General features: G+C 37.7%; 1 protein-coding gene across 1 annotated transcript in view; it reads left to right on the forward strand.

Moving 5' to 3' along the window:
- Positions 1 to 7079: 7079 nt before the first annotated feature.
- Positions 7080 to 26180, forward strand: part of Htr2c (5-hydroxytryptamine receptor 2C) — a 235278-nt gene continuing 216177 nt past the window's right edge. The window contains exon 1 of the mRNA XM_046420878.2: positions 7080 to 7667. The gene's annotated coding sequence lies outside the window, so the exon portion shown is untranslated. The remainder of the gene's footprint in view (positions 7668 to 26180) is intronic.

A 26180-nucleotide genomic window follows, 5' to 3' on the forward strand; every position in this document is an offset into this window, starting at 1 on the left:
TTAATTTAAATGCTATCTTTTAAATATCTGGCAACAAAGAATTAATAATGAATAATAACTCTTGGGACAAGAATAAAAGAATAGAGTTAAGTAAACAAAAGCAAGTCACTCAGTTATATAGACTATACATGATAAGATTCATATTTTCAAAACTTCTTAACCCTAGTTTCTAAGTTTCATGTGAGCATATTCAACAACTTATTTTCACTCCAGTTTATCAAATGTTGGTGAATTACAGCACTTCTGACACAAAACAACCGTGTAATCAGAGTCAGGTTCAAAGGTTTCTTTGGTATGGTAGTTAGCTTGAAATTCCTGCCAATTTGTAAAGTTACATAAAATGGTTAGTAGGGAAATAGATGTCCAAAACATTTCCAGGTGTGCTTCAACTTGTTTCTATTCAAATTCTTAGTGGAAATTGTCTTTATGAAAACCTCAAGAGTCTTAGGAAAGATGTTGGAGAATACTGAAGTCCATACACACACATTACAAAAGTTAATTAAAAAAAACGAATTCTCCTTTTGTTGGAAGCTAACATTCAGTTTGTGTTCATTGAATTTCCTGTAATAACATTCCATTAAATTTATGTCTTTTAATCATACCCTGATATTTTTAATTGATCATTTTTGTATAGAATTCTAGACTTATAAAGAATGATGATATCTCAATATTGTTATTTTCATGATAATGAGCTTCCTAGTGCTTATTTTCCATGTAAGTCAGTAGTTAGCAATGCAGGAAGCCCACCAAAAGTCCTGTGGACTTGGTAGGAGGCTGCTCCTTTCCTACAACAAACCTGAATCTCTGGCCAATCTGTGTAACTTCCTGTGTCTTTGTTTTTCAGAAAGTATAATCTTCTTTGTCTGTTAAACTGGATCTTGCCAGCAAATCTGGAGGCTGAGGCAGGAGGATCACAAGTTTGAAGCCAGCAACTTAGGGAGACCCTATTTCAAAATCAAAAATAAAAAGGGCTGAGGATGTGACTCAGTGGTTAAGCACCACTGGGTTCAATCCACAGCTAAAAAAAAAAAAAATGAAAAAAACTAGACCTTGCCAACACTTATGGATTCTGCAAGATTTGAAAGAACATTAAATATCCTTCATTAGCCATATGTTTTTCCTTTATCCTCACACATGATTGCAACATCTCCACTAAGTGATTAACCTCTATGGGTTGAACATGCCAATGTACCTCTAGGAACAGCTCATTCAACCTGCCCAGATCTGAATGAAAAAAAAAAAAATCCTCTTATAGAGACAAAAACTGTGGGCTCCACCACTAATTCCAGTTTTAGTCTATTGTGCTTGTGTTTTCATAAATATTTATTGAATGGTTAATTTGTGTTAGGCATCACGCTAGACACTAAGAGAACGGATACATCTCCTTGCACGATGGGTCAGTTTGAAAAATCCTTTCTATATTGTATTCAGGTCATTAAGAAATTCAAGCTTTAGCAGCTCTGCCATTCTGAACCTTTCATTCTAAACATTTTTGGATGAATAATTAATAGTTATCATTGTTTATATTCTTTATGCCCAGTATCAAGAGAGAGAAGAAGAAAATAAATGGTTAAATGTTTGCTCCAGATAATAAGGGAAATAAATCCTTTTTTTCCTCAGAAAATCCCTCGAATATCTGAAATCCTCAAATCCTTGAAATATGTGAAGCTAGCATGTATTCCAAGAGTCATATCTTCTAGAGGATGCAAACCCATAGTTCTTCATATAACATAATTCTAGCACCCATGAACACTAGCACCCTTAATCCATTCACCTGAGTCTTCTTGTGAATGAACTCCTATTTTCTGAGATTTATATTTGTATAATCTATATTTATATTTGTTTATATACAAATATATAAATTTATATTTATATTTTGTTGTTTTGTTGTTGTGTGGTACTGGAGATTAAACCCAGAGGTGCTTTACCACTGAGCTACATCCCCAGTCCTTTCTATTTTGAGACAGGATCTCACTAAGTTGCCGAGGCTGACCTTGATATTACAATCCTCCTTCCTCAGCACGTGGGTAGCTGGGATTACAGGCATGTGCCACTGTTCCCGGCTTTGATACCATTCTTAATGTGCCTAGAAACATCAAATAGAGCAGGATTTTATCCTGACTCTTTCTATGAAAGTTGCACAAGCCCAAGATAAAATTAGGTTTCCCAGCAACCATATCACATTGAGGACTTGTTGATCCTGATACCAACTAAAGTCCATAAGTATTTGTCAAATAAATGTTTCCAGCTTACATAACCTAAATTGGTGCACCCAAATCCAGCATCTCACATATGTAGATATTAATTTTTATCTTGTTCAATTCAAACTGTCATGATCTCCTTGCACGATGGGTCAGTTTGAAAAATCCTTTCTATATTTGTATTCAGGTCATTAAGAAATTCAAGCTTTAGCAGCTCTGCCATTCTGAACCTTTCATTCTAAACATTTTTGGATGAATAATTAATAGTTATCTAGTTATCGTTGTTTATATTCTTTATGCCCAGTATCAGGAGAGAGAAGAAGAAAAATAAATGATTAAATGTTTGCTCCAGAGATACTTACACTTTAAGTGAGGGAGGGAGAGAGGAAGGGAGGGAAGGAGAGAGGGAGAAAGGAACCCCAGGGGAGGAGGAAGAAACGAAGGAAGGAGGGAAGGAAAAAAGGAAGGAAGGTAAAAGATAACAATATACTATTGCATACTTTGAAATAATGTAACAGCATTGGTTTACAGTGCAGGAAAAGAAGCTCGTTACTTTATAGGTAACTCTCAAAGAATCAAATGTTTGGTTGCATGGTAAAATGTGTAATTAGTATAGGGATGTAAAGTGGAGATCAAAATGGTCTGAAAGTCAAAACAGGATGTACAGGTAAACAAGAACAGTAGGCATCAGGAACCTAGTATGCTTGAGCTAGGGCTAAAGGAGAAATCCCTATTACTCTGGCCTTTCAATCTTAGCTTAATTTAAACAAAAGATCCTAACTGCAATCTTTCTCACCCTAAACAGGAAGAGTGAAATGCATTCCTGTAATATAAAATGCATTCATCATAACATAAATGTGCTCCAAGATAGCAAAAACACATCTCTCTAAAGAGCTGACATCAAAGTAGCTCCTACCTTTTTCTCCTTGAAGCTATTAGCATCATTAGTCCCTACTCCAACTTATATGCATATTTTGTTGTTTATTAAGATATATGTGTAATTACTAAAAGCCACACAGAATATTTATTTGGTTACTTGGACAGTGTCATATAAAATTAAATAGACAAGATTTGTTGCAATAAAAATAAGCACAGATTCTTTATCATTATATACCTTTTTTTTTCTTTTTCTGAGAAGGAGAAAAAATATATGAAGGGGCTTTCCAAATCCACCCAAAAGGCTTTTGGTTTCTTTCTCCTCCCATCAGAGAGGATGTCAGAGAACCAGAGTTGATTGCTGTATTTCCCTAAGACAGAGGATCTTACCAAAAAGAATTTGCACTCAGAGAAAGACTGACAATGATCAGAGACTGCCCCCTGCCTTCCTACACAGCACATAGAGTTCTACTGCTTTGTTTTTCATTAAATATAATCCTACCAACTTCGATAGCTTATTATCATGTATAATAATCTATCAATAATCTATATATATATATATTTTTTTTTCTCAGTTCCCAAGTTTCCTTGTTCCCTGCTTGAGGAACATAAGAGAGAAGTTTTTGTGTTAAGTACTATAAAAGTTTACCAACACTCTGTGGGGCATTACAGATCTGATTTTCAGCCAAGCAAAAATGGGAGATGCAGAAAATATCACTTGATGCAATTATATAATTACAAAAACAAGAGAGAAATCACTGGTTATCAGGATTTGCTTTAAAACTTTAAAAATATGGGTAGAAATATTGTCAAAATGCTTTGCCTTTTTGTCCTGTGGTAAACAAGAAAAAAAAAAATCTCCTGCTAGAATTTTTATGTAACTTCTTTTGATCTTTAAAAGTATCTGCTTTGGAGTATTTTGCTAGTAACTAGTTACTCATTTTAAAATCTAAGTATTATAATCGTTTAAGGTGTGTTAAAATGGGGCTGTCTGGTCAAAAGGGGAAGTAATAATGAATGGTAGCCAGTCAGTTACTATTATTTATAAGAAAGTTCCCAAAGTCTCAAATGATGAGGAACTTTTTTCCTACTGAGTAATAATCTTCTTTAATTCCTTCCTGAAGTTTTAAATCAGTAGTTTGGGAAAGGTCTTTATTTCAGGTGGAAAGAAACGCCCCTACTGCGAAAGTTGTAAAAGTCCGTCCATATCTTTAGAAACCGGGGCGAATATTTGGAAACCTTGTTCTGGGGGTCACTGAGGAATCATTGCAAATCACTCTTTTTCTTCTTCTTCTTCTTCTTCTTCTTCTTCTTCTTCTTCTTCTTCTTCTTCTTCTTCTTCTTCTTCTTTTTTTTTTTTTTTTTTTTTTTTTTTTCAGGGACAACTTCCCTAGATCTGAGGAAAGGAAGGGAAAGTGGTGAAAACCCTAGATTGACTCCCCAGACCTGGTCAGGTAGGGATTCGGGAAAATCTCTCCAGCAACGGCAAAGCATGCCGGCATATACTTGTTTTGAGTTTGCTTCCTCAACGCTAAAGTGTTCTCAAATTTCTCCTTAGACTATATTCTCCCCAGCGGATGTTCGCTAAAACTCCAAAGCCCGTCGGATCCACCAGCTCTAAGCTAAGCCGCAGAGTAGAGAACCAGGACCGGCGGGATGCGCGGAAAATCGAGCCGCCGCTCCTGGCCGAACCCGGAGCACTGAGCACCGCCCGGCTGCGATCCTCTCGGATCCAGTCTTACCCGGCTCCCCACCTTTCGGAGAGCGCCGCTCAAAGGCAAACTTGCCTGCGGGTGTCTACTCGAGTCCCGAAGCCCAGAAACGCTTCCGCGCGGTGCCCTGCTAGCTAACTTTGTGTTCACCGGGAACCTTTCCAACCACCGAGTGGGCTTCACTCCTGGTCCCTGTTCGCACTTTTGCCTTTCCCGGGGAAAAGGATAGAAAAACCCAAAGAGCAAGATATGTAATAATAATGATAATAATTATTATCACCATCATTGCCCTCATCCTCAAATTGTGATCAATTTCTCCAACCCGGTTCCCCTGGGAACTGATGAAAGGGAACAGGTTTTGGTGGATGCTATCTCCCGCCCTAGGCTCTGCAGTCTATTTTGCCTTAGCGAATATATCACAGGGATTTATATTTACATTTTTTGAGTAATGCAAATGTCTCAGTCTCCGACAAAATAAATTTAAAGTCGCACCGGAAAAGGCAGGAATGAAACATTCCACGTTCTTAGAGAAAGAGGACTCCCGAGAAAGTTAGAGAAAGAGGACTCTTGGGGAGTTTTTAAAGATGAGTGCTTAATTATTTATTTAAAGATAAGACATACGTTTTCTCTTCGATGTATATAAATTACTGCTCGCTAACAAAGCTTTTCTAAAGATGAGAGCATTGTGCCGTCAATGGACTTGGCAGCGCTGTCTCCGCCACCTGTGAGGCATCATACAGTAGCATTCAACAGATGCTTCAAGAAAACTGCGATGGCTTTTTGCTTTGCGAAACAGAACTTGGATGTGGGCAGTATGTTGACTGCCAGATTAAATTTCAGAGCCCTGCGAAGTGTCTGAATTGATCGGTGATAGAGAGGATCGGGATACCCAAATGCCTCTTTGGAATAGAGTTCTTTTCCAAATCTGCAAACGGAGGCACAGAGAGAAATGATTGACCTGGGGCATTCAGAATAAGGAAGGGACTGACTCTAATCGGTTCTCCCACTTTGTTCATCTCTAACTTCTGAGGCAACAGCAAACAGTCCCTGAAGCAGCTTACTGCTCCCTTCCCTTCTGCATTCTTCCGGATTTGGTCTTCCGAGCCGCTTCACTGCCGTCCGGTCACAAGTAACTGAACCTAAGTCTCTGTCTCTTGCTTCGGTCTAGCTTCCTCCGAACAGCGGGGAAGTCAATCTTCACTTCTCCCACCCGCGGTCCTCGGCCCAGTGCTACGGAGCGTTTGGCCGAGGTCCGAGACCCCCCACTCTCATTCCCTCTTAGGAAAAATCTGCTCTACTCTCCTCGGTGGGAGCATCTCCACTCCCAAGCTTGGTCTTGGTGCCTCCAAGGCGTCTTGACCAAGGAGTTCCCTATCAATCTCTGCGCTGCAGCCGGGACAAGGCAGACACCTGCCCCGCGGCGCTTGCGAGCTGTTGGAAAAGAGCTCTGCTTGCCAGGTTGCAGCTGATCTTCCCAGCAGTTGTCAAATAGGGGACTTTTGTGCCTCATCCCTTGTCTTGCTACCCTTGTCCGGCTTTGACTGCCCTCGTGGCAGCTGTGGACCCAGGCTCCAAACAGAAGAGATAATTGCAGCCCCCTCAGAAAACCGAATGAGCTGCCCTCAGGGTGTTTTTTTTTTTTTTTTTTTTTTTTTTTTTAGCCTTTAGCAGGGTCTAAGGGATCAAGGAGGGTACCAAACTGTGCCTTCTCTGGTCTTGAAGGCCAAGGGCTTTCCTTTCAGCCTTCTCTGTATTTGAGAATGGGGGCAAGGATAAGGTAGTGAGCCTTTGAACAGGGTTGTGGCCTTTCTACGCTTAAATGTTTGACCCTGTGATTGCTTCTGTTGCTCCTGTTGGAGAAAGGGGCAAGAGTCGGAGACCCTCAAAGGGACTTTCAAGGTTTAGCGAAACTTGCCAGACTTGGGAATTGTGTTGTTGAACTGAAATGTACAGGACTGTGAGTGTGTGCGTGTGCGTGTGTGTGTGTGTATCGCGCTCTTGTGTTTGGGGCTGGGTACCTTTGGGGGTACATTCTTGACAAAGCTTTCCCCCACCCGCTACCCAGTGCCTAGGCTGACCTCAGTTTCCCCCAGTCTCCAAGTCTAAGAATCAAGTTAATCACCACCCCCACCCACACCCACGCCACGGGGTCTCGCGCCCCCTGCCAGCAGGTTCCAGATGCACTAAGAGACCGGTCCAAACAAGCCCAGGGCAGCGTAACGCTGAGTTCTGATTGGCTGCCTTTGACTCCTCCCCTCATCCCGCGTTTGGCTCAAGAGCGCGGTGCAGCTTCACCAGCGCTGGGTAGGCGCTCTGGTGCGCGCCGAGGACACTTCCTCGGGCGCACCGAGCTCTCCGATTCTGCCTTTGGAGCGGCTAGATTGCTAGCCTTGGCTGCTCCATCGGCCTGCCTGCCCCTTACCTGCAGATGGCACATGAACTTTTCTTCTTTCTGCACACCGTTGTCTTCGGAGGCGTCGGGATCGAGATCGTCGTGGCGCTCATGTGATGGCTTTCGTCCGTTTAGAGTAGTGTAGTTAGTTAGGGGCCTTCAAAGAAGAAAGAAGACGCGATTGGCGCAGAGATGCTGGAGGTGGTCAGTTACTATGTTAGGATCTGAGAATAGGCAAAAATAAAAACCTAGCCAAACCTAGCCGGGGGCGCACGGTCGCCCACAGGAGGTCGACTCGCCGGCGCTTTCCATCGCGCCGAGCTCCCTCCGTCCCTCTCGCCCTCCGCTGAGGCGCGAGATTGCGGCGCGCAGCGCAGGCAGCGCACTGACTGCCGCGGGCTCCGCTGGGCGATTGCAGCCGAGTCCGTTTCTCGTCTAGCTGCCGCCGCGGCGACCGCTGCCTTGTCTTCCTCCCGGACGCTAGTGGTAAGTTGGAGCCCCGGGCGGCATTGCTAGCCGAGACCCTAATGATTTAGACCGGGGATGGGTGGGGAGCAGGGACAGGTCCCGGATGGTTGCAGCTTGCGGGACCGCACTGGCCGGGGCGGGGGGTGGGGTGGGACTCTGAACGCGCAGATCGCGAGGAGGCTGGGGTCTCTGGAAGGAGACAGGAGCTTAGGGTTCACAGGAGAAGCACCAGAGTCTCTAAGGAGGTGGGGAGCCGCTGGGACTCCAGATGAAAGCGCTGGGCGGAGGCGAGGGTCTGGAGAACCCTGCGCAGGGGAAGCCAAGAAAGAAATGGAAGGCGGGGGTGGGGTCTCAAGAAGTGAGGGGAGGGGAGGAGAGAGATTGAACGCGGGTGTCTCGGGGCAAGGATTGGACTAAGGAGGATGCTACTGAGTTGGGGGATATGAATGAGCCACATTCTTAAGAAACCGGACTGGGGCCAAGTGGGTGGGGGCTCAGAGCTTGGGATAGTGGGATCAGGTGGGGGGCTAAGGACCCCTGTTATGTTATCATTGAAACCTACTCTAATTTTTGGTGGGTCTCAATGAACACCCCTAACTCTGAAAGATACACACTGCGGATCTGTGTCTTAGTCTAACAGCTCTTGGCTGAATTTGAACAGCGCTGCTGATGGTCACGTAAGTTTAAGAGGGGAGTATAAGCGCACCCAACGAGCCTTTTTATTAGCCTACCTAAGTCATTTGGTGACAGTTTTATATTTTGAAAAGGATTGCGGAAAAGTCTCCAGCGCTGCCTCATATTCCGGTTCCTTTGCTCAGTTTAACCTGACAAGCAGTCTTAACAGCGTACCTCGGAATTGCTAAACATGAGAACAGGTTGCCGTTCCTGATGCTATATAAAGTTCGTCACTGCAAAACGAGTCTGTGTGTCTGTTCATTTACTGCGCCGTGCCCTTTGCCTTTGCTTCCTGTTGGGTAGTAGGCGATTGAAGTGACAACATTGCATTGTGTTCGAGACCCCCGTATTTTAAGCGACACTGCTCCCCAACTAAATTTTGGCCGACGACATTCAGCATTTAGAGGATGTCTAATTTGGTTGAGAATCATTGCCAGTACCGCGCAGCTTCTTCATTAATATTTACCAGCACAAGCCCCATCCAAGGAAGCCTCTGATCACTGAGCAGCTAAGTGCATGCCCCTACCACATACATACATTTTAGGTAGGCTAACCGAGGGAAGCTCACTCTAGGGTGAAATAGGATTGAGCTAAAATGATTGGGGTTGGGGTGGACGCTGCGCAGTGAATAATCTCTGAGCTCCCCAGTTTTCAGACATTTGTGACCTCACATACGCAATGGTGAAAAATGACAGCTGGGGCTGGGGCTGTAGCCCAGAGGCAGAGCACTTGCTTAGCATGTGTGAAGCACTAGGTTTGATCCTTAGCACCACATAAAATAATAATAATAATAATAAAATAATTTTTAAAAATGACAATTGGATTCCAGAGTTTAAATTTTTTCATTAAGAAGTTTACATGTATGCCAGCCATTCTGGTAATAAATATACAAATGCAGTAGAAAGGAGGTATTACTGTACTTGGCTACATATTTGTAGACAATATGAAAGGCCAACTGACATGCCCCACAGGAAATGATTTCTACCATGGTCATTGCATCTCTTTTTTTCAGTATTTAAATCACACTGAATATTGCCCTTTTGGAAGTGTATACTTTCCTTGGCACCTTGTTGTTTGGAAATTATCCATCTACAATTCCCCACCCCACCCCACCCCATGGGTAAGGGGAATTCATTTTTTCTATATTTTGTGGAGGTAGGTTATGGGGTATTTAATTACATTTTCACTCCCTAAATATGTTCTTCTGATCCTCTTGGGGAGGGAAGGAAATATTTGTTTCACCACATGATTTCTTTCCTAATAGCGTCTATCATCTACAGCAACAAGCCCAACGCAAGTCCTGAAATTTGGAAGGTGGGTAAGGCTTATGATTTCAATGTCAAGGTAGGAATTGGGGTGCTTAAGCCAACAATGACAGTGTTGTTCTATGTGCATCAGGTAGAAGAGGTTAATAACCCTTCCTATGCTTTCTTGAGGGGTTTATCTCCATCTAGAGTTGTCATGGATGACAGCAATGACTTTTTCAGAAAATAACATGACAGGTTTTGGTGCAGTATGAATTCAAGGTGAGAACTAATATTTTTGTGAATCTCCTAGGTGCTTGGCATAAATCCAGGAGCATTTCATATATATCTATTTCACATAGTCTTTGTACCAGCGTAAGACTAGGAAGATAGTATCTTCCATTTTACGTGTAGCATTGGATTTTCCCTCCATTTCTCAAGATATTCTTGTAGATTAATATAAGGCAAAGGAAGAAGAAATATTTCTTTGTGCTTGCAAAGCTACCCAAGAAGAATGTATTTCTTTAACAGTAAAAATAAGATCTAAAAAGCCAGTGCTAAGGGTGTAGCTCAGTGATAGAGCATTTGCCTAGCATGTACAAGGCCCTGGGTTCCATTCCCAGGACCACCAAAACAAACAAAGAATTTAGCAGCCATCATATGCAAAGCTGAATGCTAGATGACACTGCAAAATATGAAAGAAAAGAAAAATTTAATTATGGCTCATTAACTGCCAAGGTAGCCATGAGCAGACTAGGAACACTTGACCATAAATGGGTTAATCAGATATAAAATAAATAGTAATCTAATGTATTGAGCCTACCTGGTTGTTGTAAAACAGATGAGAATAAAGCACTTTTGTAAAATTTTAAATTATTGCACAAAGAAATATTTTATATTGTTTTATTGATCTGTCGGCATTCCAGAATACCTGTTATTTTGTCTACATATTGTACTATCAGACCTGAGAAAGAAATCACTAATGATCACCATCATGCATCAAAACATTTTCAGAAGAATTGTTCATATACTGAGTGCATTGCTGCAAAATAGTCTAGCAATCTTCATTTTAGACAAATAACATTAGCAGCATTACATTACAAATAACATTGAAACCTACCAAGACGTTAAGCTGCACCTTAACCAGTTGCTAACAGGTTTAATATTTTAATGCTCTTTCCTTCAACAACTCATTGGCAATCACTTCTGACATTTTAATGCACGGATGACACAGTTAAAGCAGAATTTCAAATAAAATGCCAGGAGAGGAAACTTAAATCTTTTTTTTTCCTCCCTCTACCCAGCATCTCTACTTCTTCCTTCTTTTAATACCTCTTTTCAGCTATGGCTAAGACGGCCATCTGTAGTTTCCTATCATACTATGCTTGTAGCTGACATTAGATTGTATCAGTCTTGAAAATTAGAGTTAACCTGATTTATAGATGACCACTTACATGGCCTAAGCTTTTTGATCACCAAACTTGTCATCTTCGTGTCTTTCCACGACACTTGAAATTCTGCATTCAGGGATTTCCTTCTTCAATTTTAGTCATTTCTCCTTTAAATACAGATACCCCTTAGAGGAGTAACATATTGTTATTATTGCCTATTAACAACTAAGCATAAAGGTACTGGCAGCTCTCAGGAAGCCTTTAGAACTGCATTGTCCAATATGACAACACCAGCCACATGTGGGTAAATTTAAATTTAATGAAATTTACAAATTCAGTTCCTCTTCTAGGCCACATTTCATCTAGTGGCTACTTATTGGACAGTGCAGACACAGATCACCTTTATCATTGCAGAACATTCCACTGAACAACAGTGTCCTAGAAAGCACAGACCCTTGGCTTTTTCATTGAACATTTTCTCCACCTCCTTTCTGTAACCCAAACCTGATTTTTTTCCAATTAGCTTTCTTACTTCCTGACAGATCTTTTAAATGGAGTTCAATTATAATCCTCTTTCTCTCCCTCTTTCTCTTATCCTCTTATCCTCTTTCTCTCCCTACTTCATGAATCTTATTCCTCCTTATACATAAAGGCTTACAGTGTTGATTGAAACTCTTTTTTTTTTTTGGCTTTCAAGACACTGAAATGTAGATTACTTTTATTCAAATAATTCTCTATTGAAATACCATGCCAACATTTCTTCTTTCAGTTTTCTACACCTTCATGAAATTTTTGACACCTATCTATTTCTCTAAAGACTTTGGTATCTGGAAAAATTGCCAAATCATGGTATAGCCTCATAATTCCTTGACCTCTTCTTTTCCATTATTCTCAGTTTCAGGCCCACGATAACATCTGAAGTGGACAATTTCTAAAATTTTATGTGCAGAAATATTGCTGTCAGATTATGACTCTCGGTATCTCTACCTCCCCTTCCTCCTCCCTTGTAAGCCCATCAAGACTTCTGGAGCTCTTCTAAAAGCTTCTAGTAACAATACCCTCTCTTGGCTTCACTTCCTGTTTTTTCCCAGTCTGACTCTTATTCCAGTCATGTCATTGTGTCTGATCATCAGCCAGAATGCACACTCCTCAATGTCCTACTGCCTCCAATTTATGCCTTCCCCATTTGGGTTTAATGTACCTTATTTTTTACTTTGATTGTTAAGTATTAATGCAGAAAAACTAACACTGCACACTGTTGTCTCCAATCCCAGCTGGACCCTCAAAACTACTCAGCAGTCCTTTTGTGCTCTTGGTCAGTTCCCTTTCCTATGTTTCTACCACTCCTATTCCACATTTTGCTGCTTTTCTCAATTTCTCAATTCCACTCCCGTATCTGCTCCTCTCAGCAATCTTCTTGCACACTTCACAGAGAAAATAGGAAGAAAGGAGGTGTACAACGTAAAATTTTTCCAACTGCTTAACTCAACCAAGGGCACTTGAGCTGGAGTTTGGAAAATTTATAGTCACATCCTAAATTGTTGATAGACCTGTTTGGTATTCCCATAATTTTATGTGGAAAATCTATCTTTAGGCTTTTGAGGGAGAGAAAAAGCAATTCAACTGTAATAATTCAGCCACAATTTCATCATGTCATTGAAAGGAAATACACACCAGGGATTTCTAAGTATTCCCTTAAAGACATTCATATTCATCTTTACTATGAAATGACAGCCATTGGGAATTTGAAGCAAAAGACCTAATGTTAGCACTCCTATTCTTCTGATACTCTAGCTTTAGACTATAAATGCATATTAAAATGTATATCCAATGCTATGAAAAAATAATATGGTGATTTTATAGTGCTGCAAATGATAATCTCATTAATATATTTCAGAAAGCTAGTTATTAAAATAACAAAGCTTTCCTTCTGACTAATCGATCACTCAATGTCTTCATATACATGATCTTTATTTCACCCCAAACCACCTCCTAATATGAAAGTTTTGGGGGGGCCCTGGGAAAAGTTTGAAAGTATAGAAGTGATCAGCCGTGGCCATTTTGTCTGCTCCAGGCTCTTAAATATGTTTTTTCATTATTCAGGACTGTAAAAACAAGACATCCTCTGGTGACTAAGAAAGGAAATACATTTCTGATCAAAGGAGTGGACAGTAGAGAAAGCAAGGGGGAGAAAGTGAGTTCAAGGCATCTCAGGGGCAACCTGTACTACTATACTAGGTAGTTAGCCCAGCCTGGGAAGAAAGAAGGTGAGGAGTATGACCTACAGAAAATGAAGCAGCTTGATTCAGAGTGAGGCAAAGAGGATGAGCATTTGGAATTGAATTTGAGTGTTAATGGTAATAGAAAAGTAAAACAGGAAAACCAAGCATCACTAAAACCAAAGTCAATGTCCACAAATTTCTAGATTAGAATAGCGATGAAAGAACTGACTAGGTTTGTTTTTATAAAAATTGATTTCTTCATTAAAGTCATTCGCAAATGCTAAGGAGTAAGGGTCACGTGTTCACATCTTTTGTTTTTTTTTTGTACCAGGAATTGACCCCAGGGGTGCTTAACCACTGAGCCACATCCCCAGCTCTTTTTAATATTTTATTTAGAGACAGGGTCTTGCTGAGTTGCTTAGAACCTTGCTAAGTTGCTAAGGTTGGCTTTGAACTCTTTATCCTCTTGCCTTGGCCTCCCGAGCTGCTGGGAGTACAGGTGTGTGCCACCAAGCCCAGCTTGTAAGTGTATTTTAAACTACCTATCTCCCATTTTTAGCTTAGGAATACAGTCTCATGTAGTACAGCTTTTTGAAGCACGGCTTCTTATAATAAAGGCAAGAAGACTTGCCCAAGTTAGCAAGTAATTATTCTTTATAAGAGAGGAATAAAAGATTATAATAGCCATTTTTAATTGAAAGTTACTCTAAGATACATATTTCTAAGAGGTTTGCTTGTACTTACACATACACCATGAGAAGGTAATACTATTATCCAGTTTGCAGATGGGGAAATGGAGGCATACAAAAAAGTTGAATAACCTGCTTAAATTAAATGAACAAGGCCAAGCCTGAAAGCATGTAGTTTGATTCAAGAGGCCTTGCTGTGAAGCAATAAACTTTCTTGTCTCTGTTTAGGAATTGGCTAATTTTTCTTTCATACTATAACTGCTAGTCTTTGGACAGAACAGATTTGCATGTGAATGTGAGGATATTATTTCTGACAATGTCCATTAATCCTTAACATGATGCTTGGCAAGGCAATATGATAGACATGCAATATTTCATCTGGAGTTTCAGCTGTCAATAAAAAAAGTACAGCAAATGAGATGGTACTGTTAATGCTGGGAGACTGAGGGATAAGAGGCTGAGTGAGGCTCAAGGCAACTTATTCAATAAAGATGAAATGAGGGAAGTAATATATAGAAAGATGACTGGACAGGGCACATGGTACTACAGTGAGTTGGACTCATAAGTGTGTGTGATTTGGACTATTTGTGTCACCACAAAGGCCAGTTATATCTCTGGTCACTTAAATGAGGTTGCCCATTTGAAATTCAGACAGGAAAATTGAAGTCCTAAAAGTCAGGCTGGAGTGACAGAAGGTTCATTAAAACTTGCTTATCTTGCGTCAGAGAGGTCTGAAGTACTGTCTGATCCCATTTGCCATGTATGACCTTTCTACAGGGCAATTGGGAAAAATAATTTGAGAACTCATTTGGAAAATAGGTACTGTTAAGACTTACTGTCGTTTTTTGTTTGTTTGTTTGTTTTTAGTTTACTGATTTTGAGCTCAGGTACAGAATACAATACTTTAACTAAAATCCCTGCAGGATAAGAACATACTTAGGAAAAATCTGTATGTGTGAAGCTTATTTTAGTTGATTACTTCTATTTATTACCTCAGTTTTAAATGACACAAAATTCATGATTTGTGATTCTAAAATAATGATAAGAAAAGTCAGTACTTTTTAGCTGAGGTATATAACTGTCTCTCCCAAACCTCCTTAAAGTATACCTGATCTTCAAGGTCTGGTTGAAACCCCATGACTTGCACAGAGCTTTTACTGACTAACCCACATATATGCAAACTCCTTTCCCATAGTAGGTAATCAATGAACCAATCTCAATTGATTGAATTGCCATTCTTATGAATGTAAGTCCTATGCTTACAGGTGAAGATAAAAGAAGACCAAAAGTAGAATTTTAGTACACTTGTTCATTCAAGGCATAAAACAGAATTACAGATTACTCTGAAATCATTTCAGGTAACCTCCCTGAACATATTCTAGGGCAATTAAGAAATTACAAGGCACACATCTGTAATCCCAGCAACTTGGGAGGCTGAGGTAAGAGGACTGCAAGTTCAAGGCCAGCCTCAGCAACTTGGTGAGACCCTGTCTCAAAATAAAACAAAAAGGGTTGGGAATGTGGCTCGGGGGTTAAGCATCCCCAGGTTCAGTTCACAGTACCAAAAGTAAGTAAGTAAGTAAGTAAATAAAATAGAGTTAGAAGTTGATGACTTTATTATTGGTGGAGTTAAACAAGAAGGGCCTGCTAATTCTCTAACAATTTTTTAAAGCCTACTCTAGTTCATTCAATCATGCTTCTGTGTCTATTTAAAAAAAAAATCAACATATAATTCTACCATATATACATACCTCCCGACTCACTTAGGACAACTCTCCATGCACATTTGAACTTTACACATCCCACATTCCTACTAGAATGAACGAATAAAAGTGTCCAACTATTAGGCAGAGCATCTGCCTATTATTGCTTGTGCATAGGCAGAGCATCTATAGGGTTAATAGTAATGAGATGCTAAAGCAGTTGTCAAATGCTAAGATGAAATAAAGGGACTATAAGGTGGGTTATGGAGTAAAGATCTTAAGATGATGAGAGACATTGGAAAATAACTGCTGCAAATTCTTGTGCTTAATTCATGGGGAAATTACCATTTTATTTGAGGGAATAGGGAAAAAAAGGTATTGTGAAAACTATAAAGCCAAAAAGTAATGCTTAAAATTCAAATGTGTTATGATTTTATATGGGCAGGGTAAAAAATCAACTAGCTGTATTAAAAAATCATCTAGTTATACTCACATACATAAGAAAACTAGTATTTCTATTTCAAATTTTAAAGAAAATATTGCTTGCACCATTTACCTGGCACTGAGCACATTATGTTGTAGTTTATTAATGTTCTTTGGTTTTAATTTACTCCAAATTTTAGTGCCTCCTATCTTCCCAGCATGGTGTTAAAGGTTTTATATACATCATCTCACTCATTTTAATTTGAGTGTTATCTTTCCTATCAGATTATAAATTCACATAGACAACCCCCAACTACCCTTTGCATATATCATTTCAATATGTATTTGCTGAATAATTAATACATAAAAATTCACAAGCACTGTGGAAAAGGTTTTTATACTGCAAAGTTAGAGTTAAAGGACCTGAGTTCTAGTCTTTTATGACCCTTTATATTCAGGGTCATAAAACTTCCTGTTATGCTAATTCCTATAATATAGACACTCCAAGAAGAGTAAATATATATAACATTTAGAGAATTCCAGGTTTCTTGATTTTGCTCTGATTTTCCTGTATAGATACATTTTTGAGAGTCATCCTAATGTTTATTTTATATCATCTTTTAACTCTGTTTTCTACTTTATATATTTTTATTTTTTATTGATTTATTTTTTGGTTCTGAGGATTTAACCCAGGGGTGCTTAACCACTGAGCTACATCTCCAGTCTTTTTATTTTGAGATACGGTCTCATTAAGTTGCTTAAGGCCTTGCTAAATTGCTGAGGCTGGCCTCAAAATTGCCTTCCTTCTGACTCAGCCTCCCAAGCTACTGGGATTATAGGTATATGCCACTGTGCCCGACTTTATATATTTCTTAAATTTTTGCTATTTCCTATTATAATTTTTTTCAGTCTAACAGCCTATTCTTATGTTTTCTTTTCTCCTTTTTTCCTTCTCATTTATCTTGTTTTCTAACAAAAGTCATGTATGGCTGAAAACATTTAATAAAATCACAGAACAACCTTATTAATATATCTACTTTTATACCATAATGAAATTTACATTTGTAGATATTTTAGAGTTTAGAATTTTCATATATCTTTCTCATATTTACAATTGATTTTTAATTAATTAGGGCCATGTTATTACACTGAGTAAACAAATGAGAAAACTAAGGGTAAGAAAGACGAAATATCTTACCCATGGTCACACAGTTAATTTCATAACCAGATTTAAACAAACTCACATTTTTCTCATTTAAGATTCCATACTATTTTCAGTACTTCTCTCCTCCCTTCATATCATGAATATTTAATTCCAAAGAACTTTAGATGCTCATATATAAATACACAATTTACAAATTATGGTTGGGGGTCTAGCTCAGTGGTAGAGTGCTTGCCTAACATGGCCCTGGTTTGCATCCTGGGCACTGTGAACAAACAAAAAAAGTTGTATGTAGATATATATGTGGTTGTGAGAGAGAGACAGAAATATTACTCTAAGATGATTTTTTAAAAAGATGTTTATTTTTCTACAGAGGAGCAGATATTCATTTGCATATGATCAAGCCTTAAATAAAAATAGGCTAATTGATAAGCCTACGACTTTGGTGAAAACCTTAAAAAAATCCAAATCACTTTCTGTAAAATAACTGGAAGGCTAGTTATCCAGTTGTACTTTAGTGGAACAAGATTTTTTGAAAGTCAGTCAAGCCCGGTTTGACTTCCCCTTCAAATTTTCCAAGAGTGCTTCAACTTATTATGATTTTTTTCTCCTTCCTTTTATAACTATTAGCCTTACCTCTGTTCACATTTACTGTGATATCCAGAGCCCAGGTAACAGGGGGTAACGTCCCTGCTTCAAAATATTTTCCAATATCTTTCCTTTAAAATAACATTGTGTGTGTGGATAAAGTAGCAATTTTTGTATTAAATACAAGAATTGAAAAAGACTATTTTTTTATTCAGGAGAAACTCTAACTGGTATAAAGTGATCCTATTCTTTGCTTTAAAAAACTGCTAAAGCCAGGTGCAGTAGCGCACACCTGTAATCCCAGTGGCTCAGGAGGCTGAGGCAGGAGGATCGCAAGTTCAAAGCCAGCCTCAGCAATGGCAAGGCACTAAGCAACTCAGTGAGACCCTGTCTCTAAATAAAATACAAAATAGGACCGGGAATGTGACTCAGTGGTTGAGTGCCCCTGACTTCAATCCTTGGTAACTGCCCCCCCCCAAAAAACTGATAAAATATTAAATTATTTTATCCCAAAGTCAACTTTCAGTGACTAATTTGAAATAAAAATTCATTAATATCTTGTGTCAGTGCTGTCAACTCTTACTTTATGATTGAGCTTCTTGATTAGAAATTGTCTTAGTCTTTTAATGTACTCATATTTAATTGAGTATATCAGCTATTATTTTATAAAAGCCTCAGAAAATATCCATCTAGCAGCCTTTAATTACATTTCATATGATCTTTTTTCCCCAGCCTTGGAACCTGTCTTATGAGTATTCGATTTCCTGATTTTATAATCAGAACTCCTTTGAGCCTTTGGGGGGTGACCCCAGATTATAGAAAGGAGAAAAGGAAAGGTCATTCATAGCTTGTTCATGACTCCTATCAGAGTTCCCTTTTGATTTCTAATTACTTTCCCTGAAAATAATATCTAGATTCTTTATTTCCATTTTTAATGAATTTAAAGCTGTACCATTTGTGTTGGTAGAAAATAATTTCAAAGGGATTATTCAAACATTGTCTGTAGCCAGATCTTAACCCATAGCACTCAAGCCTACTCTTGATCTGTCTGAGTAGTCATATAGATTTCTATCATCATCATCATCATTGAAGAAATAGTTTGAGGTTTAATTATACCTCACATTGTAAAAGCATGGCAGAGAAGATAGCGTTTGTTCTTAGAGTAACAGAACTGTCAAGCCAGGATTTAATGAGCATTTCCTGTATAGTATGATTCCTATCATTGAGAAGCTTGCATTTTATTTGGGAAGATAAGGTATATTGACATACTGCAAAAATCCAGACATTATAGGGGCTGAGACATAGCTCACTTGGTAGAGTGCTTGCCTTGCATGCACAAGGCCCTGGGTTCAATCCCCAGCACCACGATAAATAAATAGTTTTTTTAAAAATCCAAACATTATATAATGTGCTAAATTGTGTGCCATATACAAATGAAGAAAGAGAAACAATTAAAGGGATATTTTTTGGAATAGATAGAAACTGATCTGGAGCCTGAGGACAAGTATGATTTAGATTGACACAGAAGAAGGGCAGCATTGCAAAAAGCTGTGGGACTTTCAAGTTCACAGTGTGAGAAAAGATAAATTAGAACAAATTAGTTGGGGTAGGAGAATGACCTTTGATTTAGCCATATTTAAGGTAATGGTGAGATATACAACATTGGATGTTCTTTAGATAGCTGAAAATATGATATTTTATCTCTGGAGATAGGTCCTCTGTTATGGTAAAAGAATTTGGAGCAATTCAAGCCATGTTGATATAGATGAATTTCAAACCTTTACAAGGAAGAGAAGGTTATGGAGAGAAGAGAACTGAGGTCCAAAGATAAAGCATTGATTACTTAAAGCTTTGGGAAATATTTAAGTATTGCATTTGTCTCAGAATTTTCAAAATGAACAGTGTTTTCCCTAACTTTATGAATTATTACATTCAATGTCTGTTAAGGTTCTGCTCTGTGCAAGATATTTATTTGACTGGGCACTTCAGAGCCTTCCAGAAGAGGAAACAATACGTAGTTCTGACATTCAGTGGTCTGGAATCTGGTTAGTACCTCAAGATCCAGTTTATGAGCTCTACATAAAAAAAAAATGAAAGAAAAGAGTCACTATAATTTAGAGAAAATTCAAGGAGTAGAGCAGATTAAAAAAAAAGACATTGAATGAAATGAAAATACTGCTTCTGTTCCAGAGCCCAAAGAAGGAATATCAATTTGAATCAACTCTCTCAGGTGCAATTTTCACTAACACCTATAAATATGGAGTGACCAAATCTTTTTTTTAATGACAGAGATTTTCATATGGAAAAGACTTTTGTTAAAAAAAAAAAAAAAGAAAAGCATATCTCCATGAGTCTGGACTCATTTGTGCTCTATCCTATTATTCTGCTCATAATATATTTTAAAATATCAGCTACCAGGAATTGATCACCTTCTGTCTGTCCAGCAATGAATTAGGTTCCTTGAGCAATGTAAACAGAAATAATAAGTTTGCTACAGGCAGGAGTCATGTGAATTCTTTATTAGCAAGCCCTTAGATATCTGAATTATACCTTGATTTCTGCTACAGGTAAGTAAATAGTGAGCTGTAGGTTAGACTCCCTTATAAAATCAATTACCTGAATATCATGTGACTGTTAATTCCCAATACCAAAAAGGCCACTTGTTTTTATTAGATTATTTTAGGAGTATTAGCAAAGTTCTTTAATCCATAAATGCACTGATAATGTTATGAAAGCAATAACACATTAAGTACTGAGTAGTCTAATAAAGTCATATAACTGAAATATAAAAGTACTATAACTATAAATATAAATAAAATAAAGTAATATAACTAAAGTATTGATCCACTTAATATTACTTATGTTTAGAAGAAAACTAAATTAAAGTTTAGAGAGGGCCTCTGACTCACTTCCGGTCTTTCAACCAAGTATTAGTAAAGCTACAGAAAGAACCCAAATCTCACTCCAAAGTTGGGTTCTTTTCCTCCATGGTCCACTGCCTCTTGAAGGCTATGTGGCATATTAAATGAAAGCTTTTAAAATTTTGACTGCCCTTGAGTATCATGTCATGCTTAATAAATTCAGAATGAACAGAAAGCACATTTGCATTCTTGGCTTTGAAAATTAGAAAGTTAGTACATGTGTGTAAGTACTTTCATTTTATGACTTTTATCCTTACTGCCATATAGGTAGCAGATATATATGGTGTGTGCGTGTATTCACAAAGGTAAAACACATAAAAGGCAAAAAAAGAAAAAGTATTTTTGAGGTTTAAATTAGATGACTGACCAGCTGACAGTCTGTGTGCACTTATTTATGTTAGCTTTTATTTCCTAATTTGTTTGAGCAACTGAAGTCTGAAACAGCTCAAGGCTGGTTGCTTCCTTTCTATAAATTACATCTCTTAAAATGTACAAGTGCAAGCATGAGTCACTAGCTACAGAATTCCAGCTTTAATCCATTATGTCATTTTTATAAGGAAACAAACCAGTGACCTTCATGTACTTTTAAGGACATGTAGTTCACAGAGTATATGAAAGATGAAATCATAACACCAACCATCAAATGAGCTCAATGGGATGATCTCAAAGGTAAAAAAGAAAGGTGCATTTTACAGAATGAAATCTGTTCATTTCTGTGACTCTTCTTCCATTATTCATTTGCATGTGTGCCTTGCACATACCAGATTGGTTTGAAACTAAATTGGAACATTCACCTTTCTTTCGATAAAATTTTAAATAATTCATTTTCATTTAGGTGTGCACAAGAAGAAATAGGTCTGAAAAGAAAAATATATAGTTCAAGATCATCCTCAAAGTATGTTTTGATCAGTGGTTTAAAGTTTGTTTATTTGACCTTATGTTCGAACTTTTAAATTGTAGTATTACTGAAATTGTTTTTTGTGTTTACTGTTTGACCTAGTAGCTACAGGGCAGAATCTCAGAGGTAAGAAGAGGTTCAGGCAAGAACTCATGGGTGCTTCTAATAAAAACAAGAAGAAAAGGGAAAGGAATTAACAGATATTGAGCCCCTACTATACCCTAGACTTCATTTGGAAGAGTAAATCTATAATTTCTTGTAATTCTTACAAATGTTAGAAATAAGAAATGGAGACAGAGGTTAAATTGCATGTCCAAACACACAGTAGCTAAGGAGCTGAGCCAGGATTCAAATCCAGTTCTGTCTGACTATAAGGGTCTTGTGTACTTTTTTCATGTCACTCTGATTAATAGCCTTAAGTTTCAAAAATATGGCAAGGAGTCATGAATAAAACACACACTTACTATAACATTTACTTAGTCCTTGACACTGTTGTCAAAGTACTAAATGGAAGACAAAGCATATATCTGCTCTACATGTCAAAAATATGTATATTTTCAAATATCTTGGTTCATTTATAAAAGTGAGTCAATAGCTATTTACTAGTAGAAATAATAGTGGAAAATGTGCAAAATGTCATATAATAATTGGCAATGAAACAGGAAAATGGAAGAAATGAATCATAATATTTTTAAAAGGCCAGAGAGATTCACCTTGAGTTCCCCAAAATCACATTTACTAGGAAAGAAAAAAACAGCTATAACTGGAAATATTTTGACTGCATATTCTGTGAAATTCCTCTACCTTTATTTGTTGTAACATAATAAATAATTCTATTTTAATCTAGTTTCATGTATAATAATCATATATTTTCATAATTTAACAAGTTCTAATCTAAGCATGGCACTTGCATTTTAAATGCAAAGCATATTAAAGTCAAATTTAAAAGCTCCATTTTATGTATTTTTCTAAATTTTAAAATGTTTTCTTCTGCTATTTAACTTCACAGTAATAATATATTTTGCACTGAATTTTTCCTCTGATTTTTACACTGAAACTTATCACTTTAAATTGAGTAAATATAAAAATTCAATGATTTTTCATAAAAATAATGAATATCAAACAACTCCACCTGGTATCTAAGAGTACTTTAAGAATTTATTTTCATATACTATTCAGAGCAAAAGCTTATAGATTATTCAGAAACTGTCACTACTTTTTTCACTCAGTTCTGAATTCATTAGCTTTAACTTTTTAAAAATGGAAATCATAGCCCAGTGCAGTGGCACACGGCTATAATCCCAGTGGCTCGGGAGACTGAGGCAGGAGGATCTCGAGTTCCAAGCCAGCCTCAGTAATAGTGAGTCACTATGCAACTCAGTGAGACCCTGTCTCTAAATAAAATAAGTAATAGGGCCAGGATGTGGCTCAGTGGTGGAGTGCCCCTGAGTTGAATCCCCATTACCAATAAATAAATAAACGGAAATCACTAGTTGTATGTATGTCAGTACAATTTAAATAAAAGGAGAGTTGAGAGGGAGAGGCTTGCATAAGAAATTATAGGGGGCTGGGGATGTGGCTCAAGCGGTAGCGCGCTCGCCTGGCATGCGTGCGGCCCGGGTTGGATCCTCAGCACCACATACAAACAAAGATGTTGTGCCTGCCGAAAACTAAATAAATAAATAAATAAATATTAAAAAAAAAAGAAATTATAGAACCCTCTAAAATAACCTTTAATTAGTATCAACCATAAACAGAGATGTTAAAACAAAGCGTCAAATATAATTTTTACCCATGACAAAGATAGTATGGAGTTTCTTTAGCTTGACCATTTACTAGCTGTTTATCTATCTGACATCTATCTCACCAGACAAATCACTGGAACATATGGTTCAGGATTAAGATCAGTGATTGAAAAGTTATCCTAATCAAAAAAAGTTTTCATCATTTGAATTGTACATGAACAGTATGTATTTGCTAGTGTGAGAAAAATAGTAAGATAAAAATTGACCTTTAAATGTATTGAATTAAAAAAAAAGATTTCATAATAATTCAGTTTTCTTTATTCAATATAACTTGAGCTTTTCTTTTTAATGTACTGCTCCAGCTTCCATGTCATTATACTTGTTGGTACATTTTGTATATACATGTAGAGCATCAGGTATTAGGATTTTCTTAAAGCCCATCCTTTCTTGAATATTAGATTTCTGAAATGTTCACACTTTAATTATGTGAAATCAATGTATTTCCCATGTATTTTATAGCAATACAATCAGTTTGTCTTTCAATTTTTTTAATTATTTATTTTTCGTACCGGGGACTGAACCTAGAGGTACTTTACCACTGAGCTATAGTCCCAGCCCTTTTTATTTTCTATTTTGAGACAGGGCCTCACTAAATTGCTGAGGCCAGCCTTGAACTTGTGATCCTCTTGCCTCAGCCTCCCAAGTCAATAAGATTGCAGGCATATGCCCAGCTTTAAAAAGAAGACCTTTTTGGGAGGCTGAGGCAGGAGGATCTCAAACTCAAAGCCAGCCTCAGCAATTTAGTGAGGCGCTAAGCAACTCAGTGAGACCTTGTCTCTAAATAAAATACAAAATAGGGCTGGGGATGTGGTTCAGTGGCCACGTTCCCCTGAGTTCAATCCCCAGTACCCACCCACCCCCCAAAAAAATTAAGATCTGTTTTTTCATTTGAAGTCATAGATTCAACCCCAAATGACTTTTGTAGCAGTTTTATTGAGATAGAATTCACATACTATACAATTCACACATTTTAATGTGTATGATCCGATGATTTTGAGTGTACTCACAGAACTGTACAACCATCGTCACAATATAGAACATTTTCATCACCCCCCACCCGAAAGAAACCCTATCTATACCCATTAGCAATGACTCCCAGTACTTTTTCCACACCCAGATCTAGGCAACCCACAACTCTCTGTCTCTGTAGTTTATTTTAACAACCTGCAAACTTTTAACAGAGGTGCTTTATTAGGACATCAGAGAGGCAGCTTTATATTAAGGGCTGGCAAATAAAAGAAAATCTATGGTCAGGCTGGAGCAATAGGGTTTTGATCTATCTGGCTAAATCCTTAATTTTTACACATTTCTGAAAGTAATAAAATGAGCTTCTATCATCTTTTGTTATTCAACTTTATTTTAGTACTGCAGAATCAATAAAAAGGAAGTCATCCTCTTGCTCAAAATAAATTGATTAGGAAAACCTAAGTTTCAGACTCAGAAAAGTTCAGTTTCCAGTATGATTACTTTATTTGTTTCCATTTTTCCTGATGAAGATTTCCCCAACACAATTACCTATTCCAGAGAGCAGGCATCTGCCCCAGAAATCTTTTTGTATACATGCTATTTGCCTTCCATCGAATGCCATAAAAATCAGTTGATTGGAGCCTGCCACCTGTTTCTTTTCTAAATCTGTAATAAGGAAGACACTTTTTAAAAATTACACCTGCTTAGGGGATTCTTATGAAATAAAATTGCCTGTGATTCTGTTGGGCTTTGCATTATTCTTATGCCATAGTAGTATAGTAATATAACACATTACCAGGAACTTTGAATTGATGTACATTTTAGCTGCCATCACTAATTTTAAAAATACGCAAAATCTGAATATGAAAACTTGGGCCTTTTACCTAAAATGTGGTATCTTTTATTTAATATCTTCCACATAAAAATAATCTCATATCTAATAATATAAATAGATCTTATTAATAACATCAAAATACAGATTTTAATCGTTTTTTGGCTTAAATGTATGTACTCTATACACAGCAGAATAATGTGTCTGTTATCTGTATCGTCCTAAATATAAGGAGATGATGGGTAAAGCACCATTTTGTATTTGAAAACTTTTTCCAATGATTTTGTGTTTTGTAATTGCTTCTTTGGTTTGTCAGGTTTCCTTGAACTTCTGTTCCAATGACCAGATCATCAGAAGTATCACTGATAATCCACTTTATTGCTCTTTTGACATGACATGGGACAGAGTAAGTTTAAAGGGCAGGATGTTAGACAAAAGTTGAGGTTTTAAGAAGAAATGGTAACTTGAAAAGAAAGTTAAGACAATTTAAGTTAATAAATCAACACAAGGGGCTAGGGATGTGGCTCAATAGTAGATTGTGCTTGCCTAGCAGTACAAGGCCACACACAGAGGGGAAAAAATAAGAAAAAAGAAAGAGATCATCACAATAAGGCAGGGGGATATATGCGCCTAATAAAATCTACAAATAATATTCAGTTAAAGAAAACACAAATGTCTGGAATAAATAGAGAAGGAAATGAGCCTACCTTATGGTCCCATTTCAATGAACTTCTAAAACTGGCAAAAATAATGATGATAGAGGTCTGAAAGGCTTTGGGGGGTCAAGGAGCAGGAGAATGGAAATGTGTTATATCTTCATTGGAGTGAGTGCAAACATCTATCAAAACTGACCCAACTCTACATTTAAAATGTGTTTATTGATCTATATGTAAATTGTACTTCACTAAAATAGCTTCTTAAAAACCCAAAGTAGGCAAAGTTACCCCCATACCCTGCATTGTTCCACATCCTATCCATCTGTGATCCAGTTTTAATCCTGAATAATCCTGAA

Source organism: Marmota monax, unplaced genomic scaffold (assembly GCF_021218885.2).
Source record: "Marmota monax isolate L192 unplaced genomic scaffold, Marmota_monax_Labrador192_F-V1.1 WCK01_AAM20220418_F8-fsc00050, whole genome shotgun sequence".
Classification (NCBI taxonomy): Eukaryota; Metazoa; Chordata; class Mammalia; order Rodentia; family Sciuridae; genus Marmota; species Marmota monax.